This window comes from Protopterus annectens, chromosome 4.part0 (genome assembly GCF_019279795.1).
Source record: "Protopterus annectens isolate FY-2018-M chromosome 4.part0, PAN1.0, whole genome shotgun sequence".
Lineage (NCBI taxonomy): Eukaryota > Metazoa > Chordata > Ceratodontiformes > Protopteridae > Protopterus > Protopterus annectens.
In genome coordinates, this window is record NC_056733.1 from 294,129,673 (window position 1) to 294,149,900 (window position 20,228).

General features: G+C 35.8%; 2 protein-coding genes across 2 annotated transcripts in view; one reads left to right on the forward strand and one right to left on the reverse strand.

Annotated features, from left to right (window-relative positions):
* CRYBA4 (crystallin beta A4) overlaps nt 1-7,615 on the reverse strand; it is a 41,111-nt gene extending 33,496 nt beyond the window's left edge. The window contains exon 1 of the mRNA XM_044068280.1: nt 7,392-7,615. The gene's annotated coding sequence lies outside the window, so the exon portion shown is untranslated. The remainder of the gene's footprint in view (nt 1-7,391) is intronic.
* The window catches only part of CRYBB1 (crystallin beta B1), a 651,488-nt gene that overhangs the window by 535,765 nt on the left and 95,495 nt on the right, over nt 1-20,228 (forward strand). The gene's annotated exons all lie outside the window — the stretch shown is intronic.

Here is a 20,228-nt window from a genome sequence, read left to right on the forward strand (position 1 = left end):
CCTAGCTAATTACTCCATCTGAGAATCAAACCCTGCACTTTGTGTCTGTAAGGCAAATACTTTAACCATAATGCCAACCTCCCACCACCAAAGCTAGAAAGTGCGACATGCAGTTATAATTTTGAACCTGAATATAAGCAACTGCATTGTGAGAGAATATCCAGGTGTGCTCTTTGTGCTGATCAAAGTAAAATTTTCTGAGCTTCTCTCAGAAACATTACATTACTGAGGTTGTTGATGTTAGCGTAACAATCGACAATGATTCAGGCTCTGATCATCATGTTATTGTAAGATCCATATTACTCAAATTGGCCTGATTATCATTACAAACATGGCTTCCATTTTAATTTATAAAACCTTTGACCAATTTAAGCTCTTAAATAAGGAATGAGACTAAGTCTGGATGTCTTTAAACACGTACAAATAAGTTTTAAATGGCTAACACGTTAGGTCAGCAGCACTCCTTTTCTAATGATGCTGCTTTCCCACAGCAGAATAAAAATTCTAATTTTTAACACGCTACAAGTCAAATGAAAGCTCTGATTCTGTGAGAAATCATCCTTTTGCATGATTTTACAAGTAAAAATTATGTTAGCAGAACAAAAATGGCATTTAAATTGCTTTCTTCTGTCCAAAGTGAATATCCAAATGAATACCCTAAATCAGAAAATAAATAAAACAGAACAATCAAAGGTAACATAAAACTAGACAGCTGGTAATGGTAAAAATGTGTGTGGATTGGACTGAGTAAACATAACTTTTAGGGGTCATTTCAAAATAAATTCTGCTACATAAGCTTCAGTCTCCATAACATTAATTTGGAATAGTCAGGAAGTGTTTTGCCATGGTAAGACATATGTTTAAAGGCATTTTTTATGTAGTTTAACATTGCCTCCAAAAAAAATGGATCCATTTCAACTCTAAAGTAAGATACTATATCACACAAGTGCAAAAACTGAATGAAAGTCCAGAGACATGGAATTGTGTTCAGTTTTTGCACTTGCGTGATTTCTGAATGCCAATAAAGTTTGCTTTGACTTTGGCTTTGACTTTTGTATGACAAATTTTATTTTCTGATTATTACATTTCAGAATGAGGAAAAGTATGCAATAATGGGAGCACAGACAAACCACGCCCTTCGCTAAGCATTTTGTATACAATGCTATACCATTTTATACTCATGATTTTACTGTATCCTCATTTAGTTGCTTAACAATATGGCTCCTGCTTGGTGTGCCATTTCCAGGTTCATTGATGTGCCAGAGAAGTCATGGTGCACACCATACCTATGGAATGGCCTCCCCTTCCTCCTGTTCTTCCTTCTTATCTGAAATGGAAGGGGGGAGGCCATCTGTGTACCCCAATGGTAATCCTCATAAATTGTTGTGTTCTGAATCAATGCACTGTATGGATGCACATCTTCAGAAATGTAAAAATAGCCTGCTTATATAATGAACAGATTGTTTACAAATGCTGTTCCCACTTCACAACTTCCACTGAGTCTACTTACCAGCATTCACTGAGGCTTTTTTCTGTTATAAACTAGCCACAAGAGGTTAGCCAAATATCAAATAAACTTCAAGAAAGAAAGAAATGTTGGTGGACAAAGAAAATACATCCACCATTTGGATGGGAGTTTAAGGATTCATAGATTCATAGACTGTCAATAGACTAATAGTCTGAGGGGCCTTTCTAAGCCTAACCAAGTTTTCCCAAAAGAAAAATGATGTCCTACATCCAAATAGGACATTGATAGCCAGGCATTTATAAGATACATCTGTCCATAAGGAACATGAGTGCCAGGCCAAGGGTAAATTTCTTATTCCCCCAACAATGAAAACAACATTTGGCAATGTAATAGAATGGAATAGTTACTTTTTTACATGATCAAATAGTTACTTAATTATGATGGAATTATAGAATTGTTACTTATTTGTGACAGAATGAGAAATAAAATAGGGAAACCACCATTTTAAATGACAGAATAGTTAATTATAATAGAATAACAAAACAAAACAGGGAAATTCAGAAATATGACAATCCTTCTCTGTAAAATAATCTTTCATAAATAAAAATGTAAGTAAACATAGGAGACAATTACTGTAATGTACTCTAGAACAGCATGACAGACAGTCATTATTTTATCATGTAATAAGATGGTGAATCATCTCTACGCTGGTACAATAGCTCAAATGTTGACCTATGTCATTCACCACTATACAAAATAAATTTAAATCTGCAGTACTTCAGTTAAGAAACTAATCCATTAAAATGTCATAGCTGTCTGAATGTGTAAAACAGACACATGGCTTGCCTGTTGACTTATATAAACAGCTCTCTACCAAAGTACTGTCTCATTATTTTGCAACAGTAACTAAAATGCATGATCCAACTAAGTTATAATCTTTATAATATGGAAATCTAAGTTACATCGCCTCAGCTTTGTTTTCAAGTTTATTCACTTTTCTGCTTTGACAGATAGTAATCTGCCTTGTTGTTTGTATAAATAACTCATCTGCTAGAGGTTTGGAAGTCAGGGGAATATTCTTTACTCCCTCACATTCACACACATATGCACATTTGTGCGCAGACATGCATATGCATTAACATACACACATGCGCGCACATGCACACACACACACACACACACACACACACACACACACACACACACACACACACACACACACACACACACACACAGTATTTCTTGGGATTTTAGAGAGAGCTTCTTAACTGAATCATCTAGTTATGGAGATAAGATTCATTACTTCTGTACAGAAAAAAGAAATTACAACTAACAATATGCCAGTTTCCTCAATTCCACTGATCTGAATTACTCACTGAATCACACTATGCCAATGTTATGTTCCATTTGCACATCCTGGTTTCATTATTGTATACATATTTTCAGTGTTAGCCTACATCAAGCTTTCACAGTTGTATTCTATAGTTATTATTATTTTATTATTATTATTTTTTGCTGACCGGAAAAGTCCAACTAGGATAGAAGCTATTTTGAGAGGAGGCCCAGGGAGAAATGCTCCAGATGCATGTCTTTGGATAGTGGGAGGAAACCGGAGTACCTGGAGGAAACCCGAGTAAACGTGGGGAGAACATGCAAACTCCACACAGAAGACACACCAACCAAGAATCAAACCAGAGAGCCTCTTACTGTGAGGCAACAACATTAACCACTGCGCCCAGTTGTACACACTGTTGCTTATCTACTGCATCATATGTCAATTATACACATAATATATGTTTCTGTAACTCACTGTTGCATGCAAATTCATTACTGTCCTTTGTAACTCCTTTGTGGACCACTATGTAATTATGTTTATATGATGTTGTTAATAGTTTTGCTCATTGTGTTGTGCTGGAGCTTTTCTCCACCATGTACAGTATTTACATGTATATAGCAATGTTAATATATTTGATTTTTTTGTTTGTTTGTTTGTTTTGCTAGAGATTTCCTCCCCGAGCCTCTACTGAAAAGAGGTTTTCATTCAATTGGATTTCCATGTTAACAAATGTGAATAAATACATAAATAAAGTACTGCTACAGCTTTTAATAAGCATACAGTATGCAAAACAAATAATGAAACAGACATATTCAGTGTTGCCCTCTCAACAGAACACCTTGAAATACTTCTGTATCAGTACATTGTGTTATCTATAACAGTCAGCCATGTAGCTTCCATCCCTCCATTAGACACTTGTCTACCATAATGAAACATTGGTCTAAACTGAGACTTCTAGCATTCAACCTCCCTGGATGTTACAGAGCTTGGTATCTTCCATTGCTACCCTTGGCAGCTGTCTACCATCAACAGATATGGATCTAAACTAAGCTTCCTAGCATGTAATCTGTCTGAATAGTACAGAGCCAGGCATCTTCCATTCGTACCTAGGGCAGATGCCTACCACCATGACACCTTGATCTAAACACAGCCTTCTAGCCTGCAACCTTCCTGGCTGATACAGAGCCAGATACCTTTCATTTTTCTGATATGTCCACCTATCCTCTCCCTTCTCTGGGCCATAGACAACACTGACACAGCTGCAGCCTGTAGAGAACAACACAAGCTTGATCATGAGCAAGAACAGATTTTATTGTGAGAAATAGCTTCCAGTTATTACTGACAGAAGACTGATCTCTTATTGTGCTCTGCAGACATGATCTGCATTCTTGTGATGAAGATGAGATTAAGGAGTTGATGTGGTCACAGCAATAGGAAGAGCCATGACACTAAGGTGATCGGCTATCTTAAAATGGAGCATATACTCAGCAGCACTGTAGATTTGGGGGTCAGTCTCAGGTGTTTATTTTTTTTTTGTAACATATAGTGAAGCTAATTTGTATGACAGCAAATTTATCAACCCTGACTGCTGTAGAGAGAAAATAAAGGTCCATCTCTCTGACTTGTGGCAACTCAGAGGTAAGTATCATATGGGCTTCCCCTTTGATGACTTAAACTCCATTTCCTCAAAACACACCAGCTCAAGCCTTACGGCACAAAGCTATTCATTGAGCATGTAAATTATTTAAATGATAGTGCACAAAAGAGAAAATAGTTATGTGCAAGCACATACCTCTCAGAAACAAAAATAAGTGTTCTTCTAGGGATGATATCCACCCTGTACTCCATACTTTATTATTCTGACTCCAAAATTACTGTAGATTGGAAGAAGAACAATAATGAAATTTAAAAATCACAAATTTCTCTCGGTTTCTAGAATGCCTTGGTCTTGGGTTTAAAACTAAATACTTCATTTTGGCCCTACATGCATCAATACTATATGATATAGTGAGCAAGCAATCATGAGGAATTACAGCTTTGAGCAACTGTACACAAGCAAACATGCACAAAAGCAGCAGAGGATCAAGCTCCTAAAAGTAAACTGGTATATGGGGGGTGTAGTGGACAAAGTCACCTGCACAGGAGGCATGATGCCTTTTTGTCTCTGCTGAATACAGCCAGCAACCGCTCTATTTCATTGCCTTGAAGCCAAGCTTCCCACAGCTTAACTTATCTGTTTCAATATACTGCCATTCTAGTTGACAATGGCAGTACCTAATTAAAAACAAATATCTATGATATTTTATAGAAATATGTGTCTCTCTGCATCCTCAAATGTGGGATCACTGCCATCCCACAATTCCAATTTTGAAATATACTACCTTTGAGTTTGCAAAAACTTAGACAGAGGGTTAATGATTTATACATAATACTCCTTTTCCCCAACTACAGCAACCTGAGGGGTAATACATTCAAAGATTATGAATGCTGTCAACAGTCTGCCAAGGATTGATGAAACTGTGCATGGTAGAATGTGAGTGGTATAACTAAAGTTGTTGAGGGGAAGTAGACCCCTGGCAGGAAATTATTTTCAAAGCTGTTCATCTTCTCACAGCCAGGCTTAATAAGCTCATCACTGACTAAACTGGCTTTGAACTGTAATATCATATCCATCTCAGAGATATATCCTGTACAGTAAACTTTGTAACTATAGTGATAACCTGTTCTGCAATAGTATCTTAGCAAAAGCAGTTTGATCACCAAGGCAACAGGTCAAAGTCACAAATCAAACTTCAGTAACTCTCACATTTCAGTCTGACATATTTTGCATGCAAAAATCTGTAGTACAAAGTGTGTTTTTGCTTAGAAAATGGTCCTTGACTATCAACAGTTTATGAACATGAATTATAGTAAGAGGCACTTATTTATTCAATGATGGCCACTTCACAATCAGCTGTGTCATCAGGAAGCTAGGGGCTATGCAAGCAAGCAGCCTTTTATATGAAGTGAGTGGTAAAGCAGGTGGCTATATATAATATATATATATATATATATATATATATATATATATATATATATATATATATTAATGCACTCAGATGAGAAAACAGATCATTATTGGGACCTGGCCATTAAAAAGCCAAGGTTGCTATTTATTGAAAGGATGGGCAGAAAGGCAGATACCTTTGTTACTGATAGGGTCAATGACAAAGTTTAATAAGTTACCAGTGTCATTAACAATGCCCTGAATTAGTGGTGTAGAAGCATTACAGATGTCTACAGTCCTTCACACAAGACAGTGTACCTGCCTTTGCATTGTAAAAGTTGACATGAAGACGCTGGTCTAAAAATGCAAGAAAAACTATTGCTCAAGTGGTCTTATATGTGAATGCTCACTTAAAATAATATTAAGTGTAATAGAACTGGTATCTTTCCATCACAGTTAACCTTTCAGTGCAGGTCTGTGTTAACTCACACTTAGTAAACTTGTGAAAAGAATACTTGGTAGCAAATGCTGCTATAAACAATAACCTGACTTTATCCTTCACCAGGGTATTTTACAATGTATTTAGTGCTTAAGAAATCACCTGCCTTATCCAGTACTTGAATAACATACCATGGCTAGGGAAGGTAACAGAATACAGTACCATTACTTTAGCTCCCAATACTCATATCTGCTGTATTCTCCATACATAGTGAAAAAATATCTCTTTGTTTTTCTCCATTTTTTACACTTAGGTTTTAAAATGTGCAGACAACTGATCAGTTACAGACTGCAGTCAAAACACATTGTACTGGAACAAAAAGTATTGATGTTTATGCAAAAGTAAAATAGCAAATTAATTCATTTGTAATACAGGCAGAATGATAAAGCCAATCAGGATGCAGTTATTACTGTAGTGATGTCATACTATAGCAGCCATATCTGTGAATGCTGTATATACGCCTAAACCTTGAAACCAGTGTTAGTAAAGTACAGTGTACTGCAGACACTCTACTTATTTACTGTTGAATGCTTATACATCTCACTCTTTTTCTGTCTTCTTGATGATTAATTAAGGCCTGTAGTCATATCCATAACATGTTCAATGCAAATATCATATTTCTGTATTTCAATAGCTGTACTTAGTTGTTCTTAATGTTTAAAGCATTTTATTTATATCCACCATTGGTTTAATAGTTAGGACTACCTACTCGTTGGTATAACATTCACTTTGTGTTTTCTAGCCATTAACTAACAGTTGACATGTATTGTTTCTATTAGTGTTATACTATTCTTTCTTACTGTAACCTTTTGTAAACTTAATACATATATATTGTGTTGAGCTTTTCACTCTGGGCGACAACTGAAAAGCCACTTTGTTCCCCAATTGGACTATACATGTAAACAAGTGTTAATAAATAAATAATAATAAATAAATAAATAACACTACTGTCCTCGAGCTAGGAAAGAAAACATGAAAACTTCCAAAAGGACACATAGAAACTGAAATATATTGAGTCAATTTAGACAATCAAAGAATATGCATCATCACTAAACGTCAGTCTCTTTTAAGAGAGGTAATTTAAAAAGTATAACACAAATACCTTAGGACAGAGAGAGAGCCAGAACTCCAGTCGAGAATTGTGGTCTGCCTTTTCTCATGCTGTGTTTTTATACGTTCCTGTTACAAAGAATAAAACTGATTACTAAAGCAGCTAACTCAGCAGTAATAGAGGGGTTTTGTGCTGAAACAAAGAAGTGCGTCTACAGAAGAGAAAACAATGTGTAGAAATGCCGGCACATCACATCCATACATGCATAGAACTGACAGCCCAACAGTCTGCCCTTTATTTTAAAATGTTGGTGTCCTTTACATGTAACTGATTGCTAAGCAACTACAGGCATTTTAATATTCTTCATAAATGCTATCCCATATTAGCCATGAAATCATACTGTGCCCCTGAAATCTTCTCAGAAAGCTGAAACAATCAATCCAAGTTTAAATTACATTTTGCTTCCTGAACGTATCTTCAACATGCTCTGTTGAAATTCTCTGATATTTTTTGGAAACAATTTTATTTAGTTTCATAATGGTAAGACTGAGAAAAGATCTAAAGAATAAAGCATTTTAACCTTAACCTGCAGTCTGGCAATTTCAATCCTTTTGTGTTAGTTTTCAGCTCACTTTATGCGGTATTGTAGTCTAACTGCTCAGAATTTAACTGCACTGTTTCTTTTCAACAGGTATCAATAAACAGCTAAAATGTAAATCTAGGCCTAATTCAGTAATGGTTCATAGGTTCATAGGTTTATACTAGGCTATCTGTCCTAAGGCATTTATAAGCCTAGCCCAAATTTTTTATATGAAAAAATACTGTGCCCATTAGTTTGTTGTGCCTCTGTCCAGCAGTGACACAGAGATGATTCCCGGGATAAACCTACGATCTCCCATCCACAGGTCAAGATTTCTCTTGAACAGAGCCAGCGAGGTGCTCTGCCTCACATGGATCGGGATTTTATTCCACAGCATAGGGAGTATAGGTTCATAGGTTTATACTAGGCTATCTGGCTTCAGATATTAAACATGTCCATTCCAAAGGAAGACCTAATAATCCATAAAAAATTGTTGTCTAGGAAGGAAGTGTACAAGTGCCAATACAGGTGTGGATGGTATCCTCAAAGTCAGTACAAATTAATGTAGTTTAAGACAAAATACTGCGATCTGAAAATGGCATTCAGCACTTCAAGTCAAAATCTGAGAAGGAAGAAAAACATAAAAAGAACTAGTTTAATTTACAACTAAATCAAACACAGTACTCAGTTTCAGTGAACCTCGATTAAGGTAGGTGATAGTAATTGAAATGGCACATAGTGAACATGAATGCAATAGAGGAGAGAGACCTAATATTTAGGGTGTTAAGAAAGAAAGAATGTATAAGGATAAATGCCAAGGGGAAAAAGGGAAGGGAAATTAAGGACATTGGGAGGGAAAGAGGAGAATAAGATGGAAAGTGAGGAGAGAAGAGCATTGAAGGGAGGTTGTGATACAGACTTAGGCCCTTTAACCCTGTATTTGTGATACCAGCAGTTTGGAAGATGTGCAATAAATCAAGCAAGACTGGTCCATTTACAATATTGTTGACCAGACATACATCAGCTTGTAGGAGTCTGTATGAGACAGAGAAGAATCACAAGGAGACCATATGGATACAACTAGGAGAGTGCTTGACAGAGAAGCAGGAGGACTGCTGGAGTTGCATGATATGTCCCAGAGTTATGTGAAGTGTTCTGGAGTTATGTGATGTAGTCTGGACTTATGTGATGTGCTATGCAGTTATTTGATGTGTCCAGGAGTTATGAGATGCATCCCAGAGTTATGTGATGTGTCCCAGAATTATATGATGTGTCCAAGAGTTATGTGATGTGGCCTGGAGTTGTGGGATGTATTCTAGAGTTTTGTGATGTGGCCTGGAGTTTTGTGATGTATGCCAGAGTTATGTGACATGTCCCAGAGTTATGTGATGTATCTCAGAGTTATTTGATCTGTCCTGATGTTATGAGATGTGCCCAAGAGTTATGAGATGTGTCCCAGAATTATGTGATGTATCCAAGAGTTATGTGATGTGTCCAAGAGTTATGTGATGTGGCCCGGAGTTGTGGGATGTGTTCTAGAGTTTTGTGATGTGTCTTGGAGTTTTGTGATGTGTGCCAAAGTTATGTGACATATTCCAGAGTCATGTGATGTGTCTAAGTGTTATTTGATGTGTCCCGGTGTTATGTGATATGCCCCTGAGTTATGTGATATGTCCCAGAGTTATGTGATGTGTCCCAGAGTTATGAGATGTGTCCAAGAGTTATGTGATGTCTCCAAGAGTTATATGATGTGTCCCAGAGTTACATGATGTGTTCCATAGTTATGTGATGTATCCTGGAGTTTTGTGACGTGTGCCAGAGTTATGTGATATATCACAGACTTATGTGATGTGTCCCAGAGTTATGTGATGTGCCCCAGAGTTATGTGATATGTCATGGACTTATGTGATGTGTCCCATTACATCTACTGTTGTGCACTGTAATTAGTACTGTAGCATCCAATCCTGCTCTTGCTGCCTCGGATACTGTGTTGTGGTACTTCTGCCTAGTATACCTAACATCTTTTGTAACATTTTGTCTATTATACTATCCACCTCATAAAATCTTGTGATCTTTGTACTGTTGTATTAACCACTATGGGAAGTCTTGGGAGAGAGTTGTGTCTATGGTTTCTGGATTATTGTGCCATGGCATCTGTGGTTGCTGCTCAGGCACACATTAATAAACTGGTACAGCATTGATCACCACATTATAATATTAATTCCTGCTGCTCAGGCACTGTTATATGATTACTTTATTTAATATATCTTGTTTTATTGTGCTGCAGCTCCCATGTCTGCTATTCAGCAGAACCTTATAAAACTGTAAAGTATTTTGCTGTATTATGTACAGCTGTACTGAGCTGTACTGTAGTGAGTACAATACTGTATTGTGCAGCATCATATGACACTGTTTTGTGGTATGTTGTACAGAGATGTACTGTTTTGCACTGTCCTGTAACTTGGTTCACTGATCCTTCATGATCCTTTATGATCCTATGATACTATGATCCTATAATTTATGTATCATACAGCTACTGTATTATGCCATATTATATAATATTGCTTTGCATTTGAATTGTTTTCATTGTTTCACTTTCCCTTTATTAATCATACAGCTCCCCCTCTCTCTTATATAGAACAAGAGTTATCAAGTTCCAGGACATCAAGTAACATATGCTACCTGGTATTTCTAGATTAACCATGGGTCATCAGTCTGTCTTTATCTCATCTGTTGCCAGCCTTCTAGCAATAGGCACCCAGAGTTGGCATATAAACTTATTCATATACTTAAATATCTATATTTGCTATTACCACAGAAGGTATCTTCATGTGAGAGGTGTAAATACTTATAACAATTAGAGCCAAGTCTCTCACAAAAGGTAGTTCTCAGTACCTCCAGTAATACCAAACCTACACATGACGAGACAAATATGAAACCTTCCCCTGCTGAGATACTCCAGAAATTACTTCCAAAACCACAAATAACTCCTAGGCACAATGCTATAGATATGTATAATGAAAATCAAACCACAGCAGCACACTAAAACACGTTCTTCCATACCATTTAGCTTCTCCTACCACCACCACCACAACAGAAAAGAGTCACCGGAGTGGCTTGGCTATACCTCTTCAAGCTACAAGAGCAGTCCACTCGTCATGGTAATGTACTCATTATAGATTACTTTATAGTTCAGAACATAGCTGCACCACTCAAAGATAACAGTCAATGACTTTCAGGTGCTAGAATCTGACATATCAGCAAGCAACTCATGGTCCTTTACCTAACTATGAATATGACATAATCATTGGTCATGTGGGTGCCAATGACTTTTCATACACCCCCTTGGTCTATATGAAGAAAAACACGATATAGTTTTGTGAATGTATCTCTAAAACTGAAGATAAACTGGTTTTGAGTAAAATTGTACTATCACAAACAACAACGCCACAATACAAGCAAAAAGTGATAAACTTTAATACTTGGTTTAGTTACTGGTGTCATTCTCTGGTGGCCTAGTTTGCACTAGTATGGAATGAAATGGAACACATTCGTGCCTGTTTCACCAACTATAGCCCACACCTGTCTCCGCATGGCTTTCACATACTGACTAAGACTTTTCCTACCTCCTTAGTGCCTTTCTTAGTGACATAAACACCTTCACGTTTAATGAACTTTCCTTTGACCACCATCTTTCGACTGTCATTAGAAAAGCCTTCTACTTCTCCCATCTGATTATTAGGTACATCTCTTCTTGATCAAAAGAGGTAATCATTCTCATTTACTCATCCCTCATAAGGCTCATGCTAGAACATAGTGTATATTTGGTATGTATCTGTCTAAACATCCAATATTACTTGAAAAACTCCAGTGGTTCCTAACTAAAAATATCTTGGGTATGAGCTCCCTGATTTAACCAGAACTTCTAAAAGTCCTGCTTATCTTCTCTGTCGCATACAGGCTCCTACAGGGTAATCTATGCCTGGCCAACAAAACTGTAAATGACCCAGTCCTGCTGGATCTGTTACACATCTTTCAAACTGGTAACAACACAAATACAACATTAAGGGGCCTAAATCTATATTGCAACATAAAAAAGACTTGTAGTTATGACAGATCTCTTTACCAAAGAATTCCCCACCTCTGGAACAAACTCATACTTTTCTGTAAAGCAAAGTATGTCCCTCACTATCTTCAAATCTATCTTAAATGAATGGATGGGAAACCACAAATTTACCCCAGTCCTAGTCTCCCCATAATTTATGGACAGGGAAAGCAACTGGCTAGGTACACCAGCGGAACTGTAGTGGCAAGGCTTTAAAAGATTTAAATGGCCTATCATCAAGAAGCAATCTATGAAAATATGAAGCAACTTTTTAACACTATATCCCAATGGATCAAAAAGGAAAACACACACAAAAAAAAGCAACAGCAGGGAAAGGGCAAATCCCTATTTGCTGCTGTTCTTTGACCTCCAATAAAGTAATGTCTGCAGAAGTGATCACGTAATTATTTGATCACTTATGCCTGCATTGCAGATATTCGATATTACAGATATTCAACTATATGGAGTGTTCTCATATATAAGTGCACACACACATACACACACACACACACACACACACACACACACACACACACACACACACCTGTGTGTGTGTGTGTGTGTGTGTGTGTGTGTATATATATATATATAGATATATAGATATATATATATATATATATATATATATATATATATATATATATATATATATATACACACACACACACAGATGTCAGAAGAGAAGTAAATTGTGACTTTTTAAACAAATGAAAAAAGACAAATAGGGTTTGAAGTAGAAATACACTTTGCTAGTTGTTAAACTAAATGCATATGTCATTTAAAAGTGTTTTAAGCTATTTGTGGCTACCTATGCAAATATAAAGGGGCACTCGGTGTTTGGGGTGAAAAACATTATTAGTGATATAAAACCTGAATTATGCAGTTTTTGTAGCACTTAAACAAATGAAAACATATCAAGTTATTTGTAGATGCTTAAACAGATACAAAATGGAAATATGAGTTGCAGATTACGAATGGCCTTGCAAGTTTCTGCATGTTGCTACAGAAGACAATAATGTCAATCCTAGCTACATGATTAGTGTCCCAGGATAATGCTGTGCTTCATGGATGTTGGTAAAGAAGACAGTAATGCAGAAATGGCATAGATTAAAAGTTCTGTTTGAAGGCTCAGAATGTAGCATGTACATTTAAGCATTGCACATTGGACTAAAACTTAGATAGTTCTCTTGCTTAAACTCAAATGTAAAATGGGAGAAATTCTGGATATACACATCAACATATCTACTGGTTGAGCCCACATATATGAGAACACAATAAATAAAGAAGCATCAAAAAACATTTCTCATTGTGTACATTTAATAATGTTAGACAGGCTTTTTCTGTTCGCATGGAAGATGATGAACACAAACAAGTTAACACGAAAAATGGAGCAAAGCAAGCACAGTGTAAAGAAAATGTTCAATGATTTGGTTTAAAAAGTACACTGTAAAGTTTGAAACAAACCTAACTATCAAAACCAATAAGAAATCAATTTCTGAGTGCATTAGGAAAGCCAAATCACTTGAACAAAATCCTGTGGTATTAACTGATAAGACTGAGTAGGATTCATTCATTTCTAACCAAACTGACACCATTTGAAAAACTGTTCAGTAACATTTTTTCCTCAGCAATCAGAAAGCATAGCTGCCAAGACAAACAAAAATTCTAAAAAAACACCTAAAAGTCCTGCTTATCTTCTCTGTCTCATATAGACTCTTGCAGATTAATCTATGCCTGGCCAACAAAAATGTAAATGAGGCTTTATTGGTGTAAGTAATCTGTTTTATTTATATATATAAAAATTAAGTGCAAATAAAGCATCCAGCTGAGAATGTTTTAGTAACAGGGACCTAATAACATTATGTAAAGAACTGGTGGGACATTGGGACCCCTTTCAATGGAATTCAATAAAAGTTTCAAAGAATGTAATATTCCGTCACACTGGGCAAGGCACATACACTGCTAAAAAAGGATAAAGGAGAAAGGCATAACACGAGAAAAATATAGTTGTATTTACTTGGTGTCCTGCACTGGCACATTAATGAGAAAAACTGGTACTATAGATATTTCTAAATGAAATGAGGAAGTAAACATCCATCAGTAAGCCTACTGTATTGGACGATTGATCATTTTTTGCAAACAGCTTTCCTATGAATTTATTCATTGAGTATCCACTTTTATTCAGTTCCGGTTGGTAGGGTAGCTGAATCTTATCCCAGGAGTGAATAGGTGCAAGGCAGAGAAACTAATTTGGGATAGGATGCCAGCCTACTCCAGGATATATATATATATATATATATATATATATATACACACACACACACACACACACACACACACACACACACACACACACACACACACACACACACACACACACACACACACACACACACACACACACACACACACACACACACACACACTCACTCACTCACTACCTATAGGCAATTCAAAGTCTCACTAGTTCACCTTTAAAATAATCTTTGAGATGTGAGACAAAACCAAAGAATTCAGTGAAAAAAAACACATGGGCACAGAAAGGACATGCAGTCAACAAAGAAGGCACTTCAACCAAGAACTGAACTGAATAACCAGATGCCACAGATATTATCAGTGCAATAATATACGTCACAGGCATATGCAATCTGCAGAAATTCTTGAAGTACATTTGGTATAACAAATAACTGGTTCTTTCTAAATAACTTCAACATTGGGTTATCTAATATATTCATTACCTGAATAGGCTACCTGATATGGACTGATGTATAGCGTTAAAGGGACTACAGGGTGAGTGGAACAAAAATGAGCAAGGGAGACTTGATGATCTATTTGTTAACCATTTTTATTCAACATCTGTTTAACCGATATCATAATAGGTTGGTCTGTGTTCTAAAAATTCACAACTAGAAATCAACTATTTAAGGGAATGTATAAAAGTTGAACGTGTTCCTAAAGGGTTGCGCTGTTTTAGGTACCCAAACAACGCACACTCTGGTTCAGCTTTACACTCCCAATTAACAGAATTGTTTAATAAAACTGGTATAGAAATGTTAAAATTAATGATTGATGACTACACTAGCAAGGGAAATTGCATTTTAAGTGAACTGAATGTTCTGCACGATAGTATCATTAAGGATGAGAAATTTTTAGGATATAAGAAAAAATATAATGATACATTCAAAGAAGTTGATGAGCATTGCTTTAAGGTTCTAGACAGAAAGGCCAAAAAACTGGAAAGAGATCTTATTGAATACAGAGAAGGTAGGGCATACCCAGCGGGGGGTGTTAAGAAAAATTCAAGCTATGATGAAGCGGGGATTATGGAAGTACAAGGTTTAAATAATGGTTATGATTACTCTGACATGCCCAGGAGAAGTGAAAGGTTAGCGCAAAAAGGTGCTAACAATGTGCAGCAGGGTTTTCAAGTTCCCCAGGGCAGACCACGGGTAAAATCAAATCAACATCCACAGAATGCTTGGGGGAAAAGACGCTGAGTAGTGAAAATCATTCAGGATGTAATGCCATTAAATGCTCAGTGGTGGTGAGTGAGGAAGGAATCTGCAGTATTAATAGTCTGAATAACTTTAGTATTTATAATTATACAGATATACAGATTACAGAGACCTTTTTTGAAGTTTTCACCAAAGGACTCCAGTATGTCCCTCATAGGGTAAGCTATCTTCCTAAACTCTTAATTGAGTTAAAGTTGTTTGTAAGGAACTTGAATCTAGCAGTGATTTTTAAAAATCAAGGGGTACATGATTTTTCACTTTCTAGAAGTAGCATTTTTAACCCTCCCATTCATCCCAAGCTAAAAATGTTTGAGGAACTGATGGAGAAAGTTCTGAGAGAAAATCTTGTAAAAAAAGCAAACTTTGCATCCCCCTAACTTTCCTCATAGATTGCAAGTTATAATAGATAATCTAAAAAAGGATGGTATAAGGGTAATGAAACCCGATAAAGGAGGGGGCATAGTTTTGATGCAACAGTTGGAATACAAGAATTTTATATACAACCTGTTACAGGATACAAATATTTATGAGCCCATTTCATTAAATGAGTTAAACATTGCACTTGGTAAGGTTAAATTTTATATATATGATTTGTTAATGCAAGGGTTTATTGATGAGAAAACATATAACTATTTATTTGTTTCTAAACCAAAGACACCTATTTTATTTGACATCCCCAAGGTACATAAGGGCCTGGCTCCTTTAAAGTTTCGTCCCATTGTAGCTGGGGTGGGCAGTATAACTGAACCGTTCAGTAAATTCATGGATTTCCATTTAAAAAATGATGTAACAAGTTTGAAATATATCTGTAAGGACTCTTGGGAATTTTTAACCAGTTTAAATCAAGATATGGAAAATTCCAGTTTGTAAATGGTCACAATAGATATTGTAGAATTATTTCCCAGTATTCCGCATGAACAGGGTTTGGATTGGTTTGGTGAATCAATTATTAAGGAATCTGGGCTTAGTAATGCTTTAATTAATACAATACTGGAATTTATGAGAATAATTCTTTATAACAATTTTATATTTTTTAATGGAGAGTTTTTTAGGCAAAAGAGTGGGGTGGCTATGGGGGCCCCCTGCGCTACAACATATGCAAACATAGTTTTACATAAATGGGAAGTCGAATTTATTCATTCTACACACTGGAGAAAACACATTAGTTTTTATAAGAGATTTTTAGATGACATTTGTATTTTGTGGTCAGGTTAAAGGCAACTATTTTTTGACTTTATGAATTATTTGTCAAAAACTACAGATTTTCTCCGATTTACCTATGATATAAATGACATGACTTTAAATTATCTGGACATAAGGTTAACTAAGAACTTGAACAAAAAAGGTTTTATTTCTCAAATTTTTAGGAAGGACACACATTGCAACTCGTACTTGCATTTTGACAGTGGGCATCCTCCACATGTTAAAAAGGGTATTATTAAGGGACAATTAGTGAGAGCTTCCAGAATGTGTAGTATATATGAATTATTTTTGGAAGAAGTGGAGTTTATTAGAAATGCTTTTTTAAGTAGAGGATATCCACCCACATTTTTTCAAACTATATTGAATGAAATTCTGAAGAAAAGGGATCAACATTTTCCTCCATTGTTAGGAGCAGGTACATTAATTTCCAAGAGGCAAGATGTTTCAGACTATAATAAGCATAGCAACTTTGTATATACATATTCTCAGGACGCTGTGCTTATTGAAAACATTATACAGAATCTTTGGCCTATTGTTTCTTTGCAGGATGAATTTATGAACATTCTCCCAAGTAAATTTTCTTTTATTAGGAAAAGAGATATTAATTTAAAGGGTATATTTGAGCAAAATATGTGTAATAGAGAGAAAGTACAAGAGCATGTCATGGTTAAAAGGAAAGGGACCTTTCCATGTGGTAGATGCCACCAATGTTCATTTATTATTAATACTAATCAAGTGTATATCCCCTCCCGTAATACCACATTACATGCTAAGTATTACTTTTCCTGTAATTCATCGGGGGTTGTTTATTTAGGACTTTGTCAGAATTGCCCATCATTTTATGTGGGCAAAACAGAAAGGGAGCTGAAACGTAGAATATATGAGCACATGAATGATGTAAAAACAAAAAAAGAAACTAATGCCTTTTTTAAACATTCTTTGAATTGTGCAAATATGTCTATCAAGATTTTTTGTACTGGACAAGGTAGTTCAGGAATTGAGAGGAGGGGATTGGGAGACTGCTCTGAGCATAAAAGAATTGATGTGGCAATTGAAATTAAATGCAACAAAGTGTCCAGGTTTGAATGAAGGGATCAGTGTTACTAGTATCCTTAAAGCTAGAAGAAATAAGTTATAGCAAGACTTTTAATACGCATTTTTAACCCTTGTAACCAGGTAGTTTGAATTCAGCAAGTATATGGTAGTTCATTTAATTTAAATTAATATGCGATTTTCATAATTAATATATCTTTATAATTGCATATATTTTTATATTACACATTTGATAATATACATATGTACAACTTATAATATAATATAATATATTTTAGATTTTATATTACATTTTATATAAATTTTCAAGTGTAGGTTTTTATTCCTTCCTTAATTAGCAGAATGTTCATTTTATATGCAAGTGGTATTCATTTTATTGAATACGCACATTAACTTGGGTTATTAATATTGATGCATTTTCAATTGTTTTAATGTTTTAAATACTTTAGCAGATGTTGCATTATTGTGCAATAGTAAGGCAGCTAAATGTTAGGTGGTCATCATCATTTTTCATTTTTTAACGTATTTTAAAACGTATGTCTTATTTTCAATTTAGAAGTAATGTAATGCAATTTTTATGAACATTTTAAGATAGTTAAAAGAACCTTTAAAATCATTGTTTGATTATTTAACAATTTTTTAACAATTATTCAATTAATTAACACTAATTATCTAATAATAAGGTATGTTTGAATAATATAAAAGCATTGCTTGGTTGTGAAATGGTTACACTTGAAAAAGCCCGTTACGAATGGGCGAAAGCGCTTGTGGTGGATTTCGTTGCTGTGGATTAAAGAAGTTGAATTTATTTGATTGCTGTTTGCTATCTTGGCTTTATTTTGCTTTTTTGAAGTTAACGTGACAATTTTTGTGGCTTCAACAATAAGGATATCATTGCCAGCAGAAGAAGGGGTTTCGGTTTGCCGCACTGTTTTTGCTTGGTCTGTGTTCTATATTATGTACACTCATAGCTGCCCTGTTTAGTTAAAGATTATAGACTCAATGACACTGGTAAATAAGCAATGTAACTTTAATACTCAAATTGTAGATGTACGTGAAGAAAGTCAGTGAGGGATTTAGCCAAATGCCAGGATATTTTATAATACATTCAGTTATTTGCAGAGGGCCACCATTGAGACGTATGAGTTCTAGCATTCTGTCACTGTATGTGATGCTACTCCCACCTCAGAAAGGAAAAAGAATGATCACCTATCAGAAACTACCATTTGACCACACAGATGGCCAAAATACACTTTTATTATATGAAGCTGCATGGTGAGGGTATGGCTCCTTTTCCCTGAGGTGCAGTGATCTTGGAATTGATTATATAAAGTACACTGATGCAGCGGTAGAGTGCCCTGCATAGATGACGCTAGGAGTAAAGGTTTCCATTTTTTAGAACTGCAAACAATAATTCCCGGACCCCAAAAATAGGTAGCCAAGTACTCTAGCCAAATCCCACCCACCCAGTCAACTCGATCAGTAAAAAGTGCTATAGATTATCAGCAACTAAATCAGCAGCTAATACTCATTCTCAAACTGAAATATGTGTTCATAAAAACTAACAGTTCTCATATCAAAACAAATATAAAGGCACATTTCCAGGGCACACATAAAACAATAAGACTGTCTTATTTCCTTGACTACATATCAATTTAAATTGTGAAACCAGGCAAGGGAAGCCCACTTCACCTAAGACAGCAACAATTAGCAATAAAACATTTCACCTTTCAGACTAACCAAGTATACCTCAGTTCATCCTACTGAACACTGTGCTTCTCACATCTCAGACAATAATTTTTACAAATCCAGCTTTTAAAATCCCGTGAGATGACCAATCAACTCACATTAGACATATTATCTCAAAAGCCACATTCACGCTGCTCTAGGACAAGGGTCATTTCCCTCAATTCCCCAAAAAGGGCATGTGTCTTTCCCCAGCACAGACAAATGGCCCGCATCATAGCTGGATGTCCAAGTTACCAATTAAAGTAAAACAAAAAGAACAACACAAAGGATCTCATCAAACTAACAACATATTCCATGCCACTTCTTACTCAGACTATAAAAATCACTGTTTGAAATAAATGAACTTGATAAGCCTTTGTGGGCCAGACCTTTCCATACTTGGGCATAAGCACTTTACTTTGTAGGAAAACCAACAAGCCCACCCCACACCCAGGAAATGGGTTATTTCCTATCACCACAAAGTCATATACCCACAACACTGAAGTAGGAGTTAGGTATCACAGAGTGACCATCACTAGAATAAGAACTTATATTATCAAGCAAAAAACTTGTAATACCCTTGCAATCAGCATTAAGAAATTCAGTTATTTCAAACAAGCAATTTCTACTCATCCAAACCTGAGCTGAAAACTCTTTTAATCAAACCAAATAGAGTGCTCTTAGGTCAAGAAAAACTCTTCTTT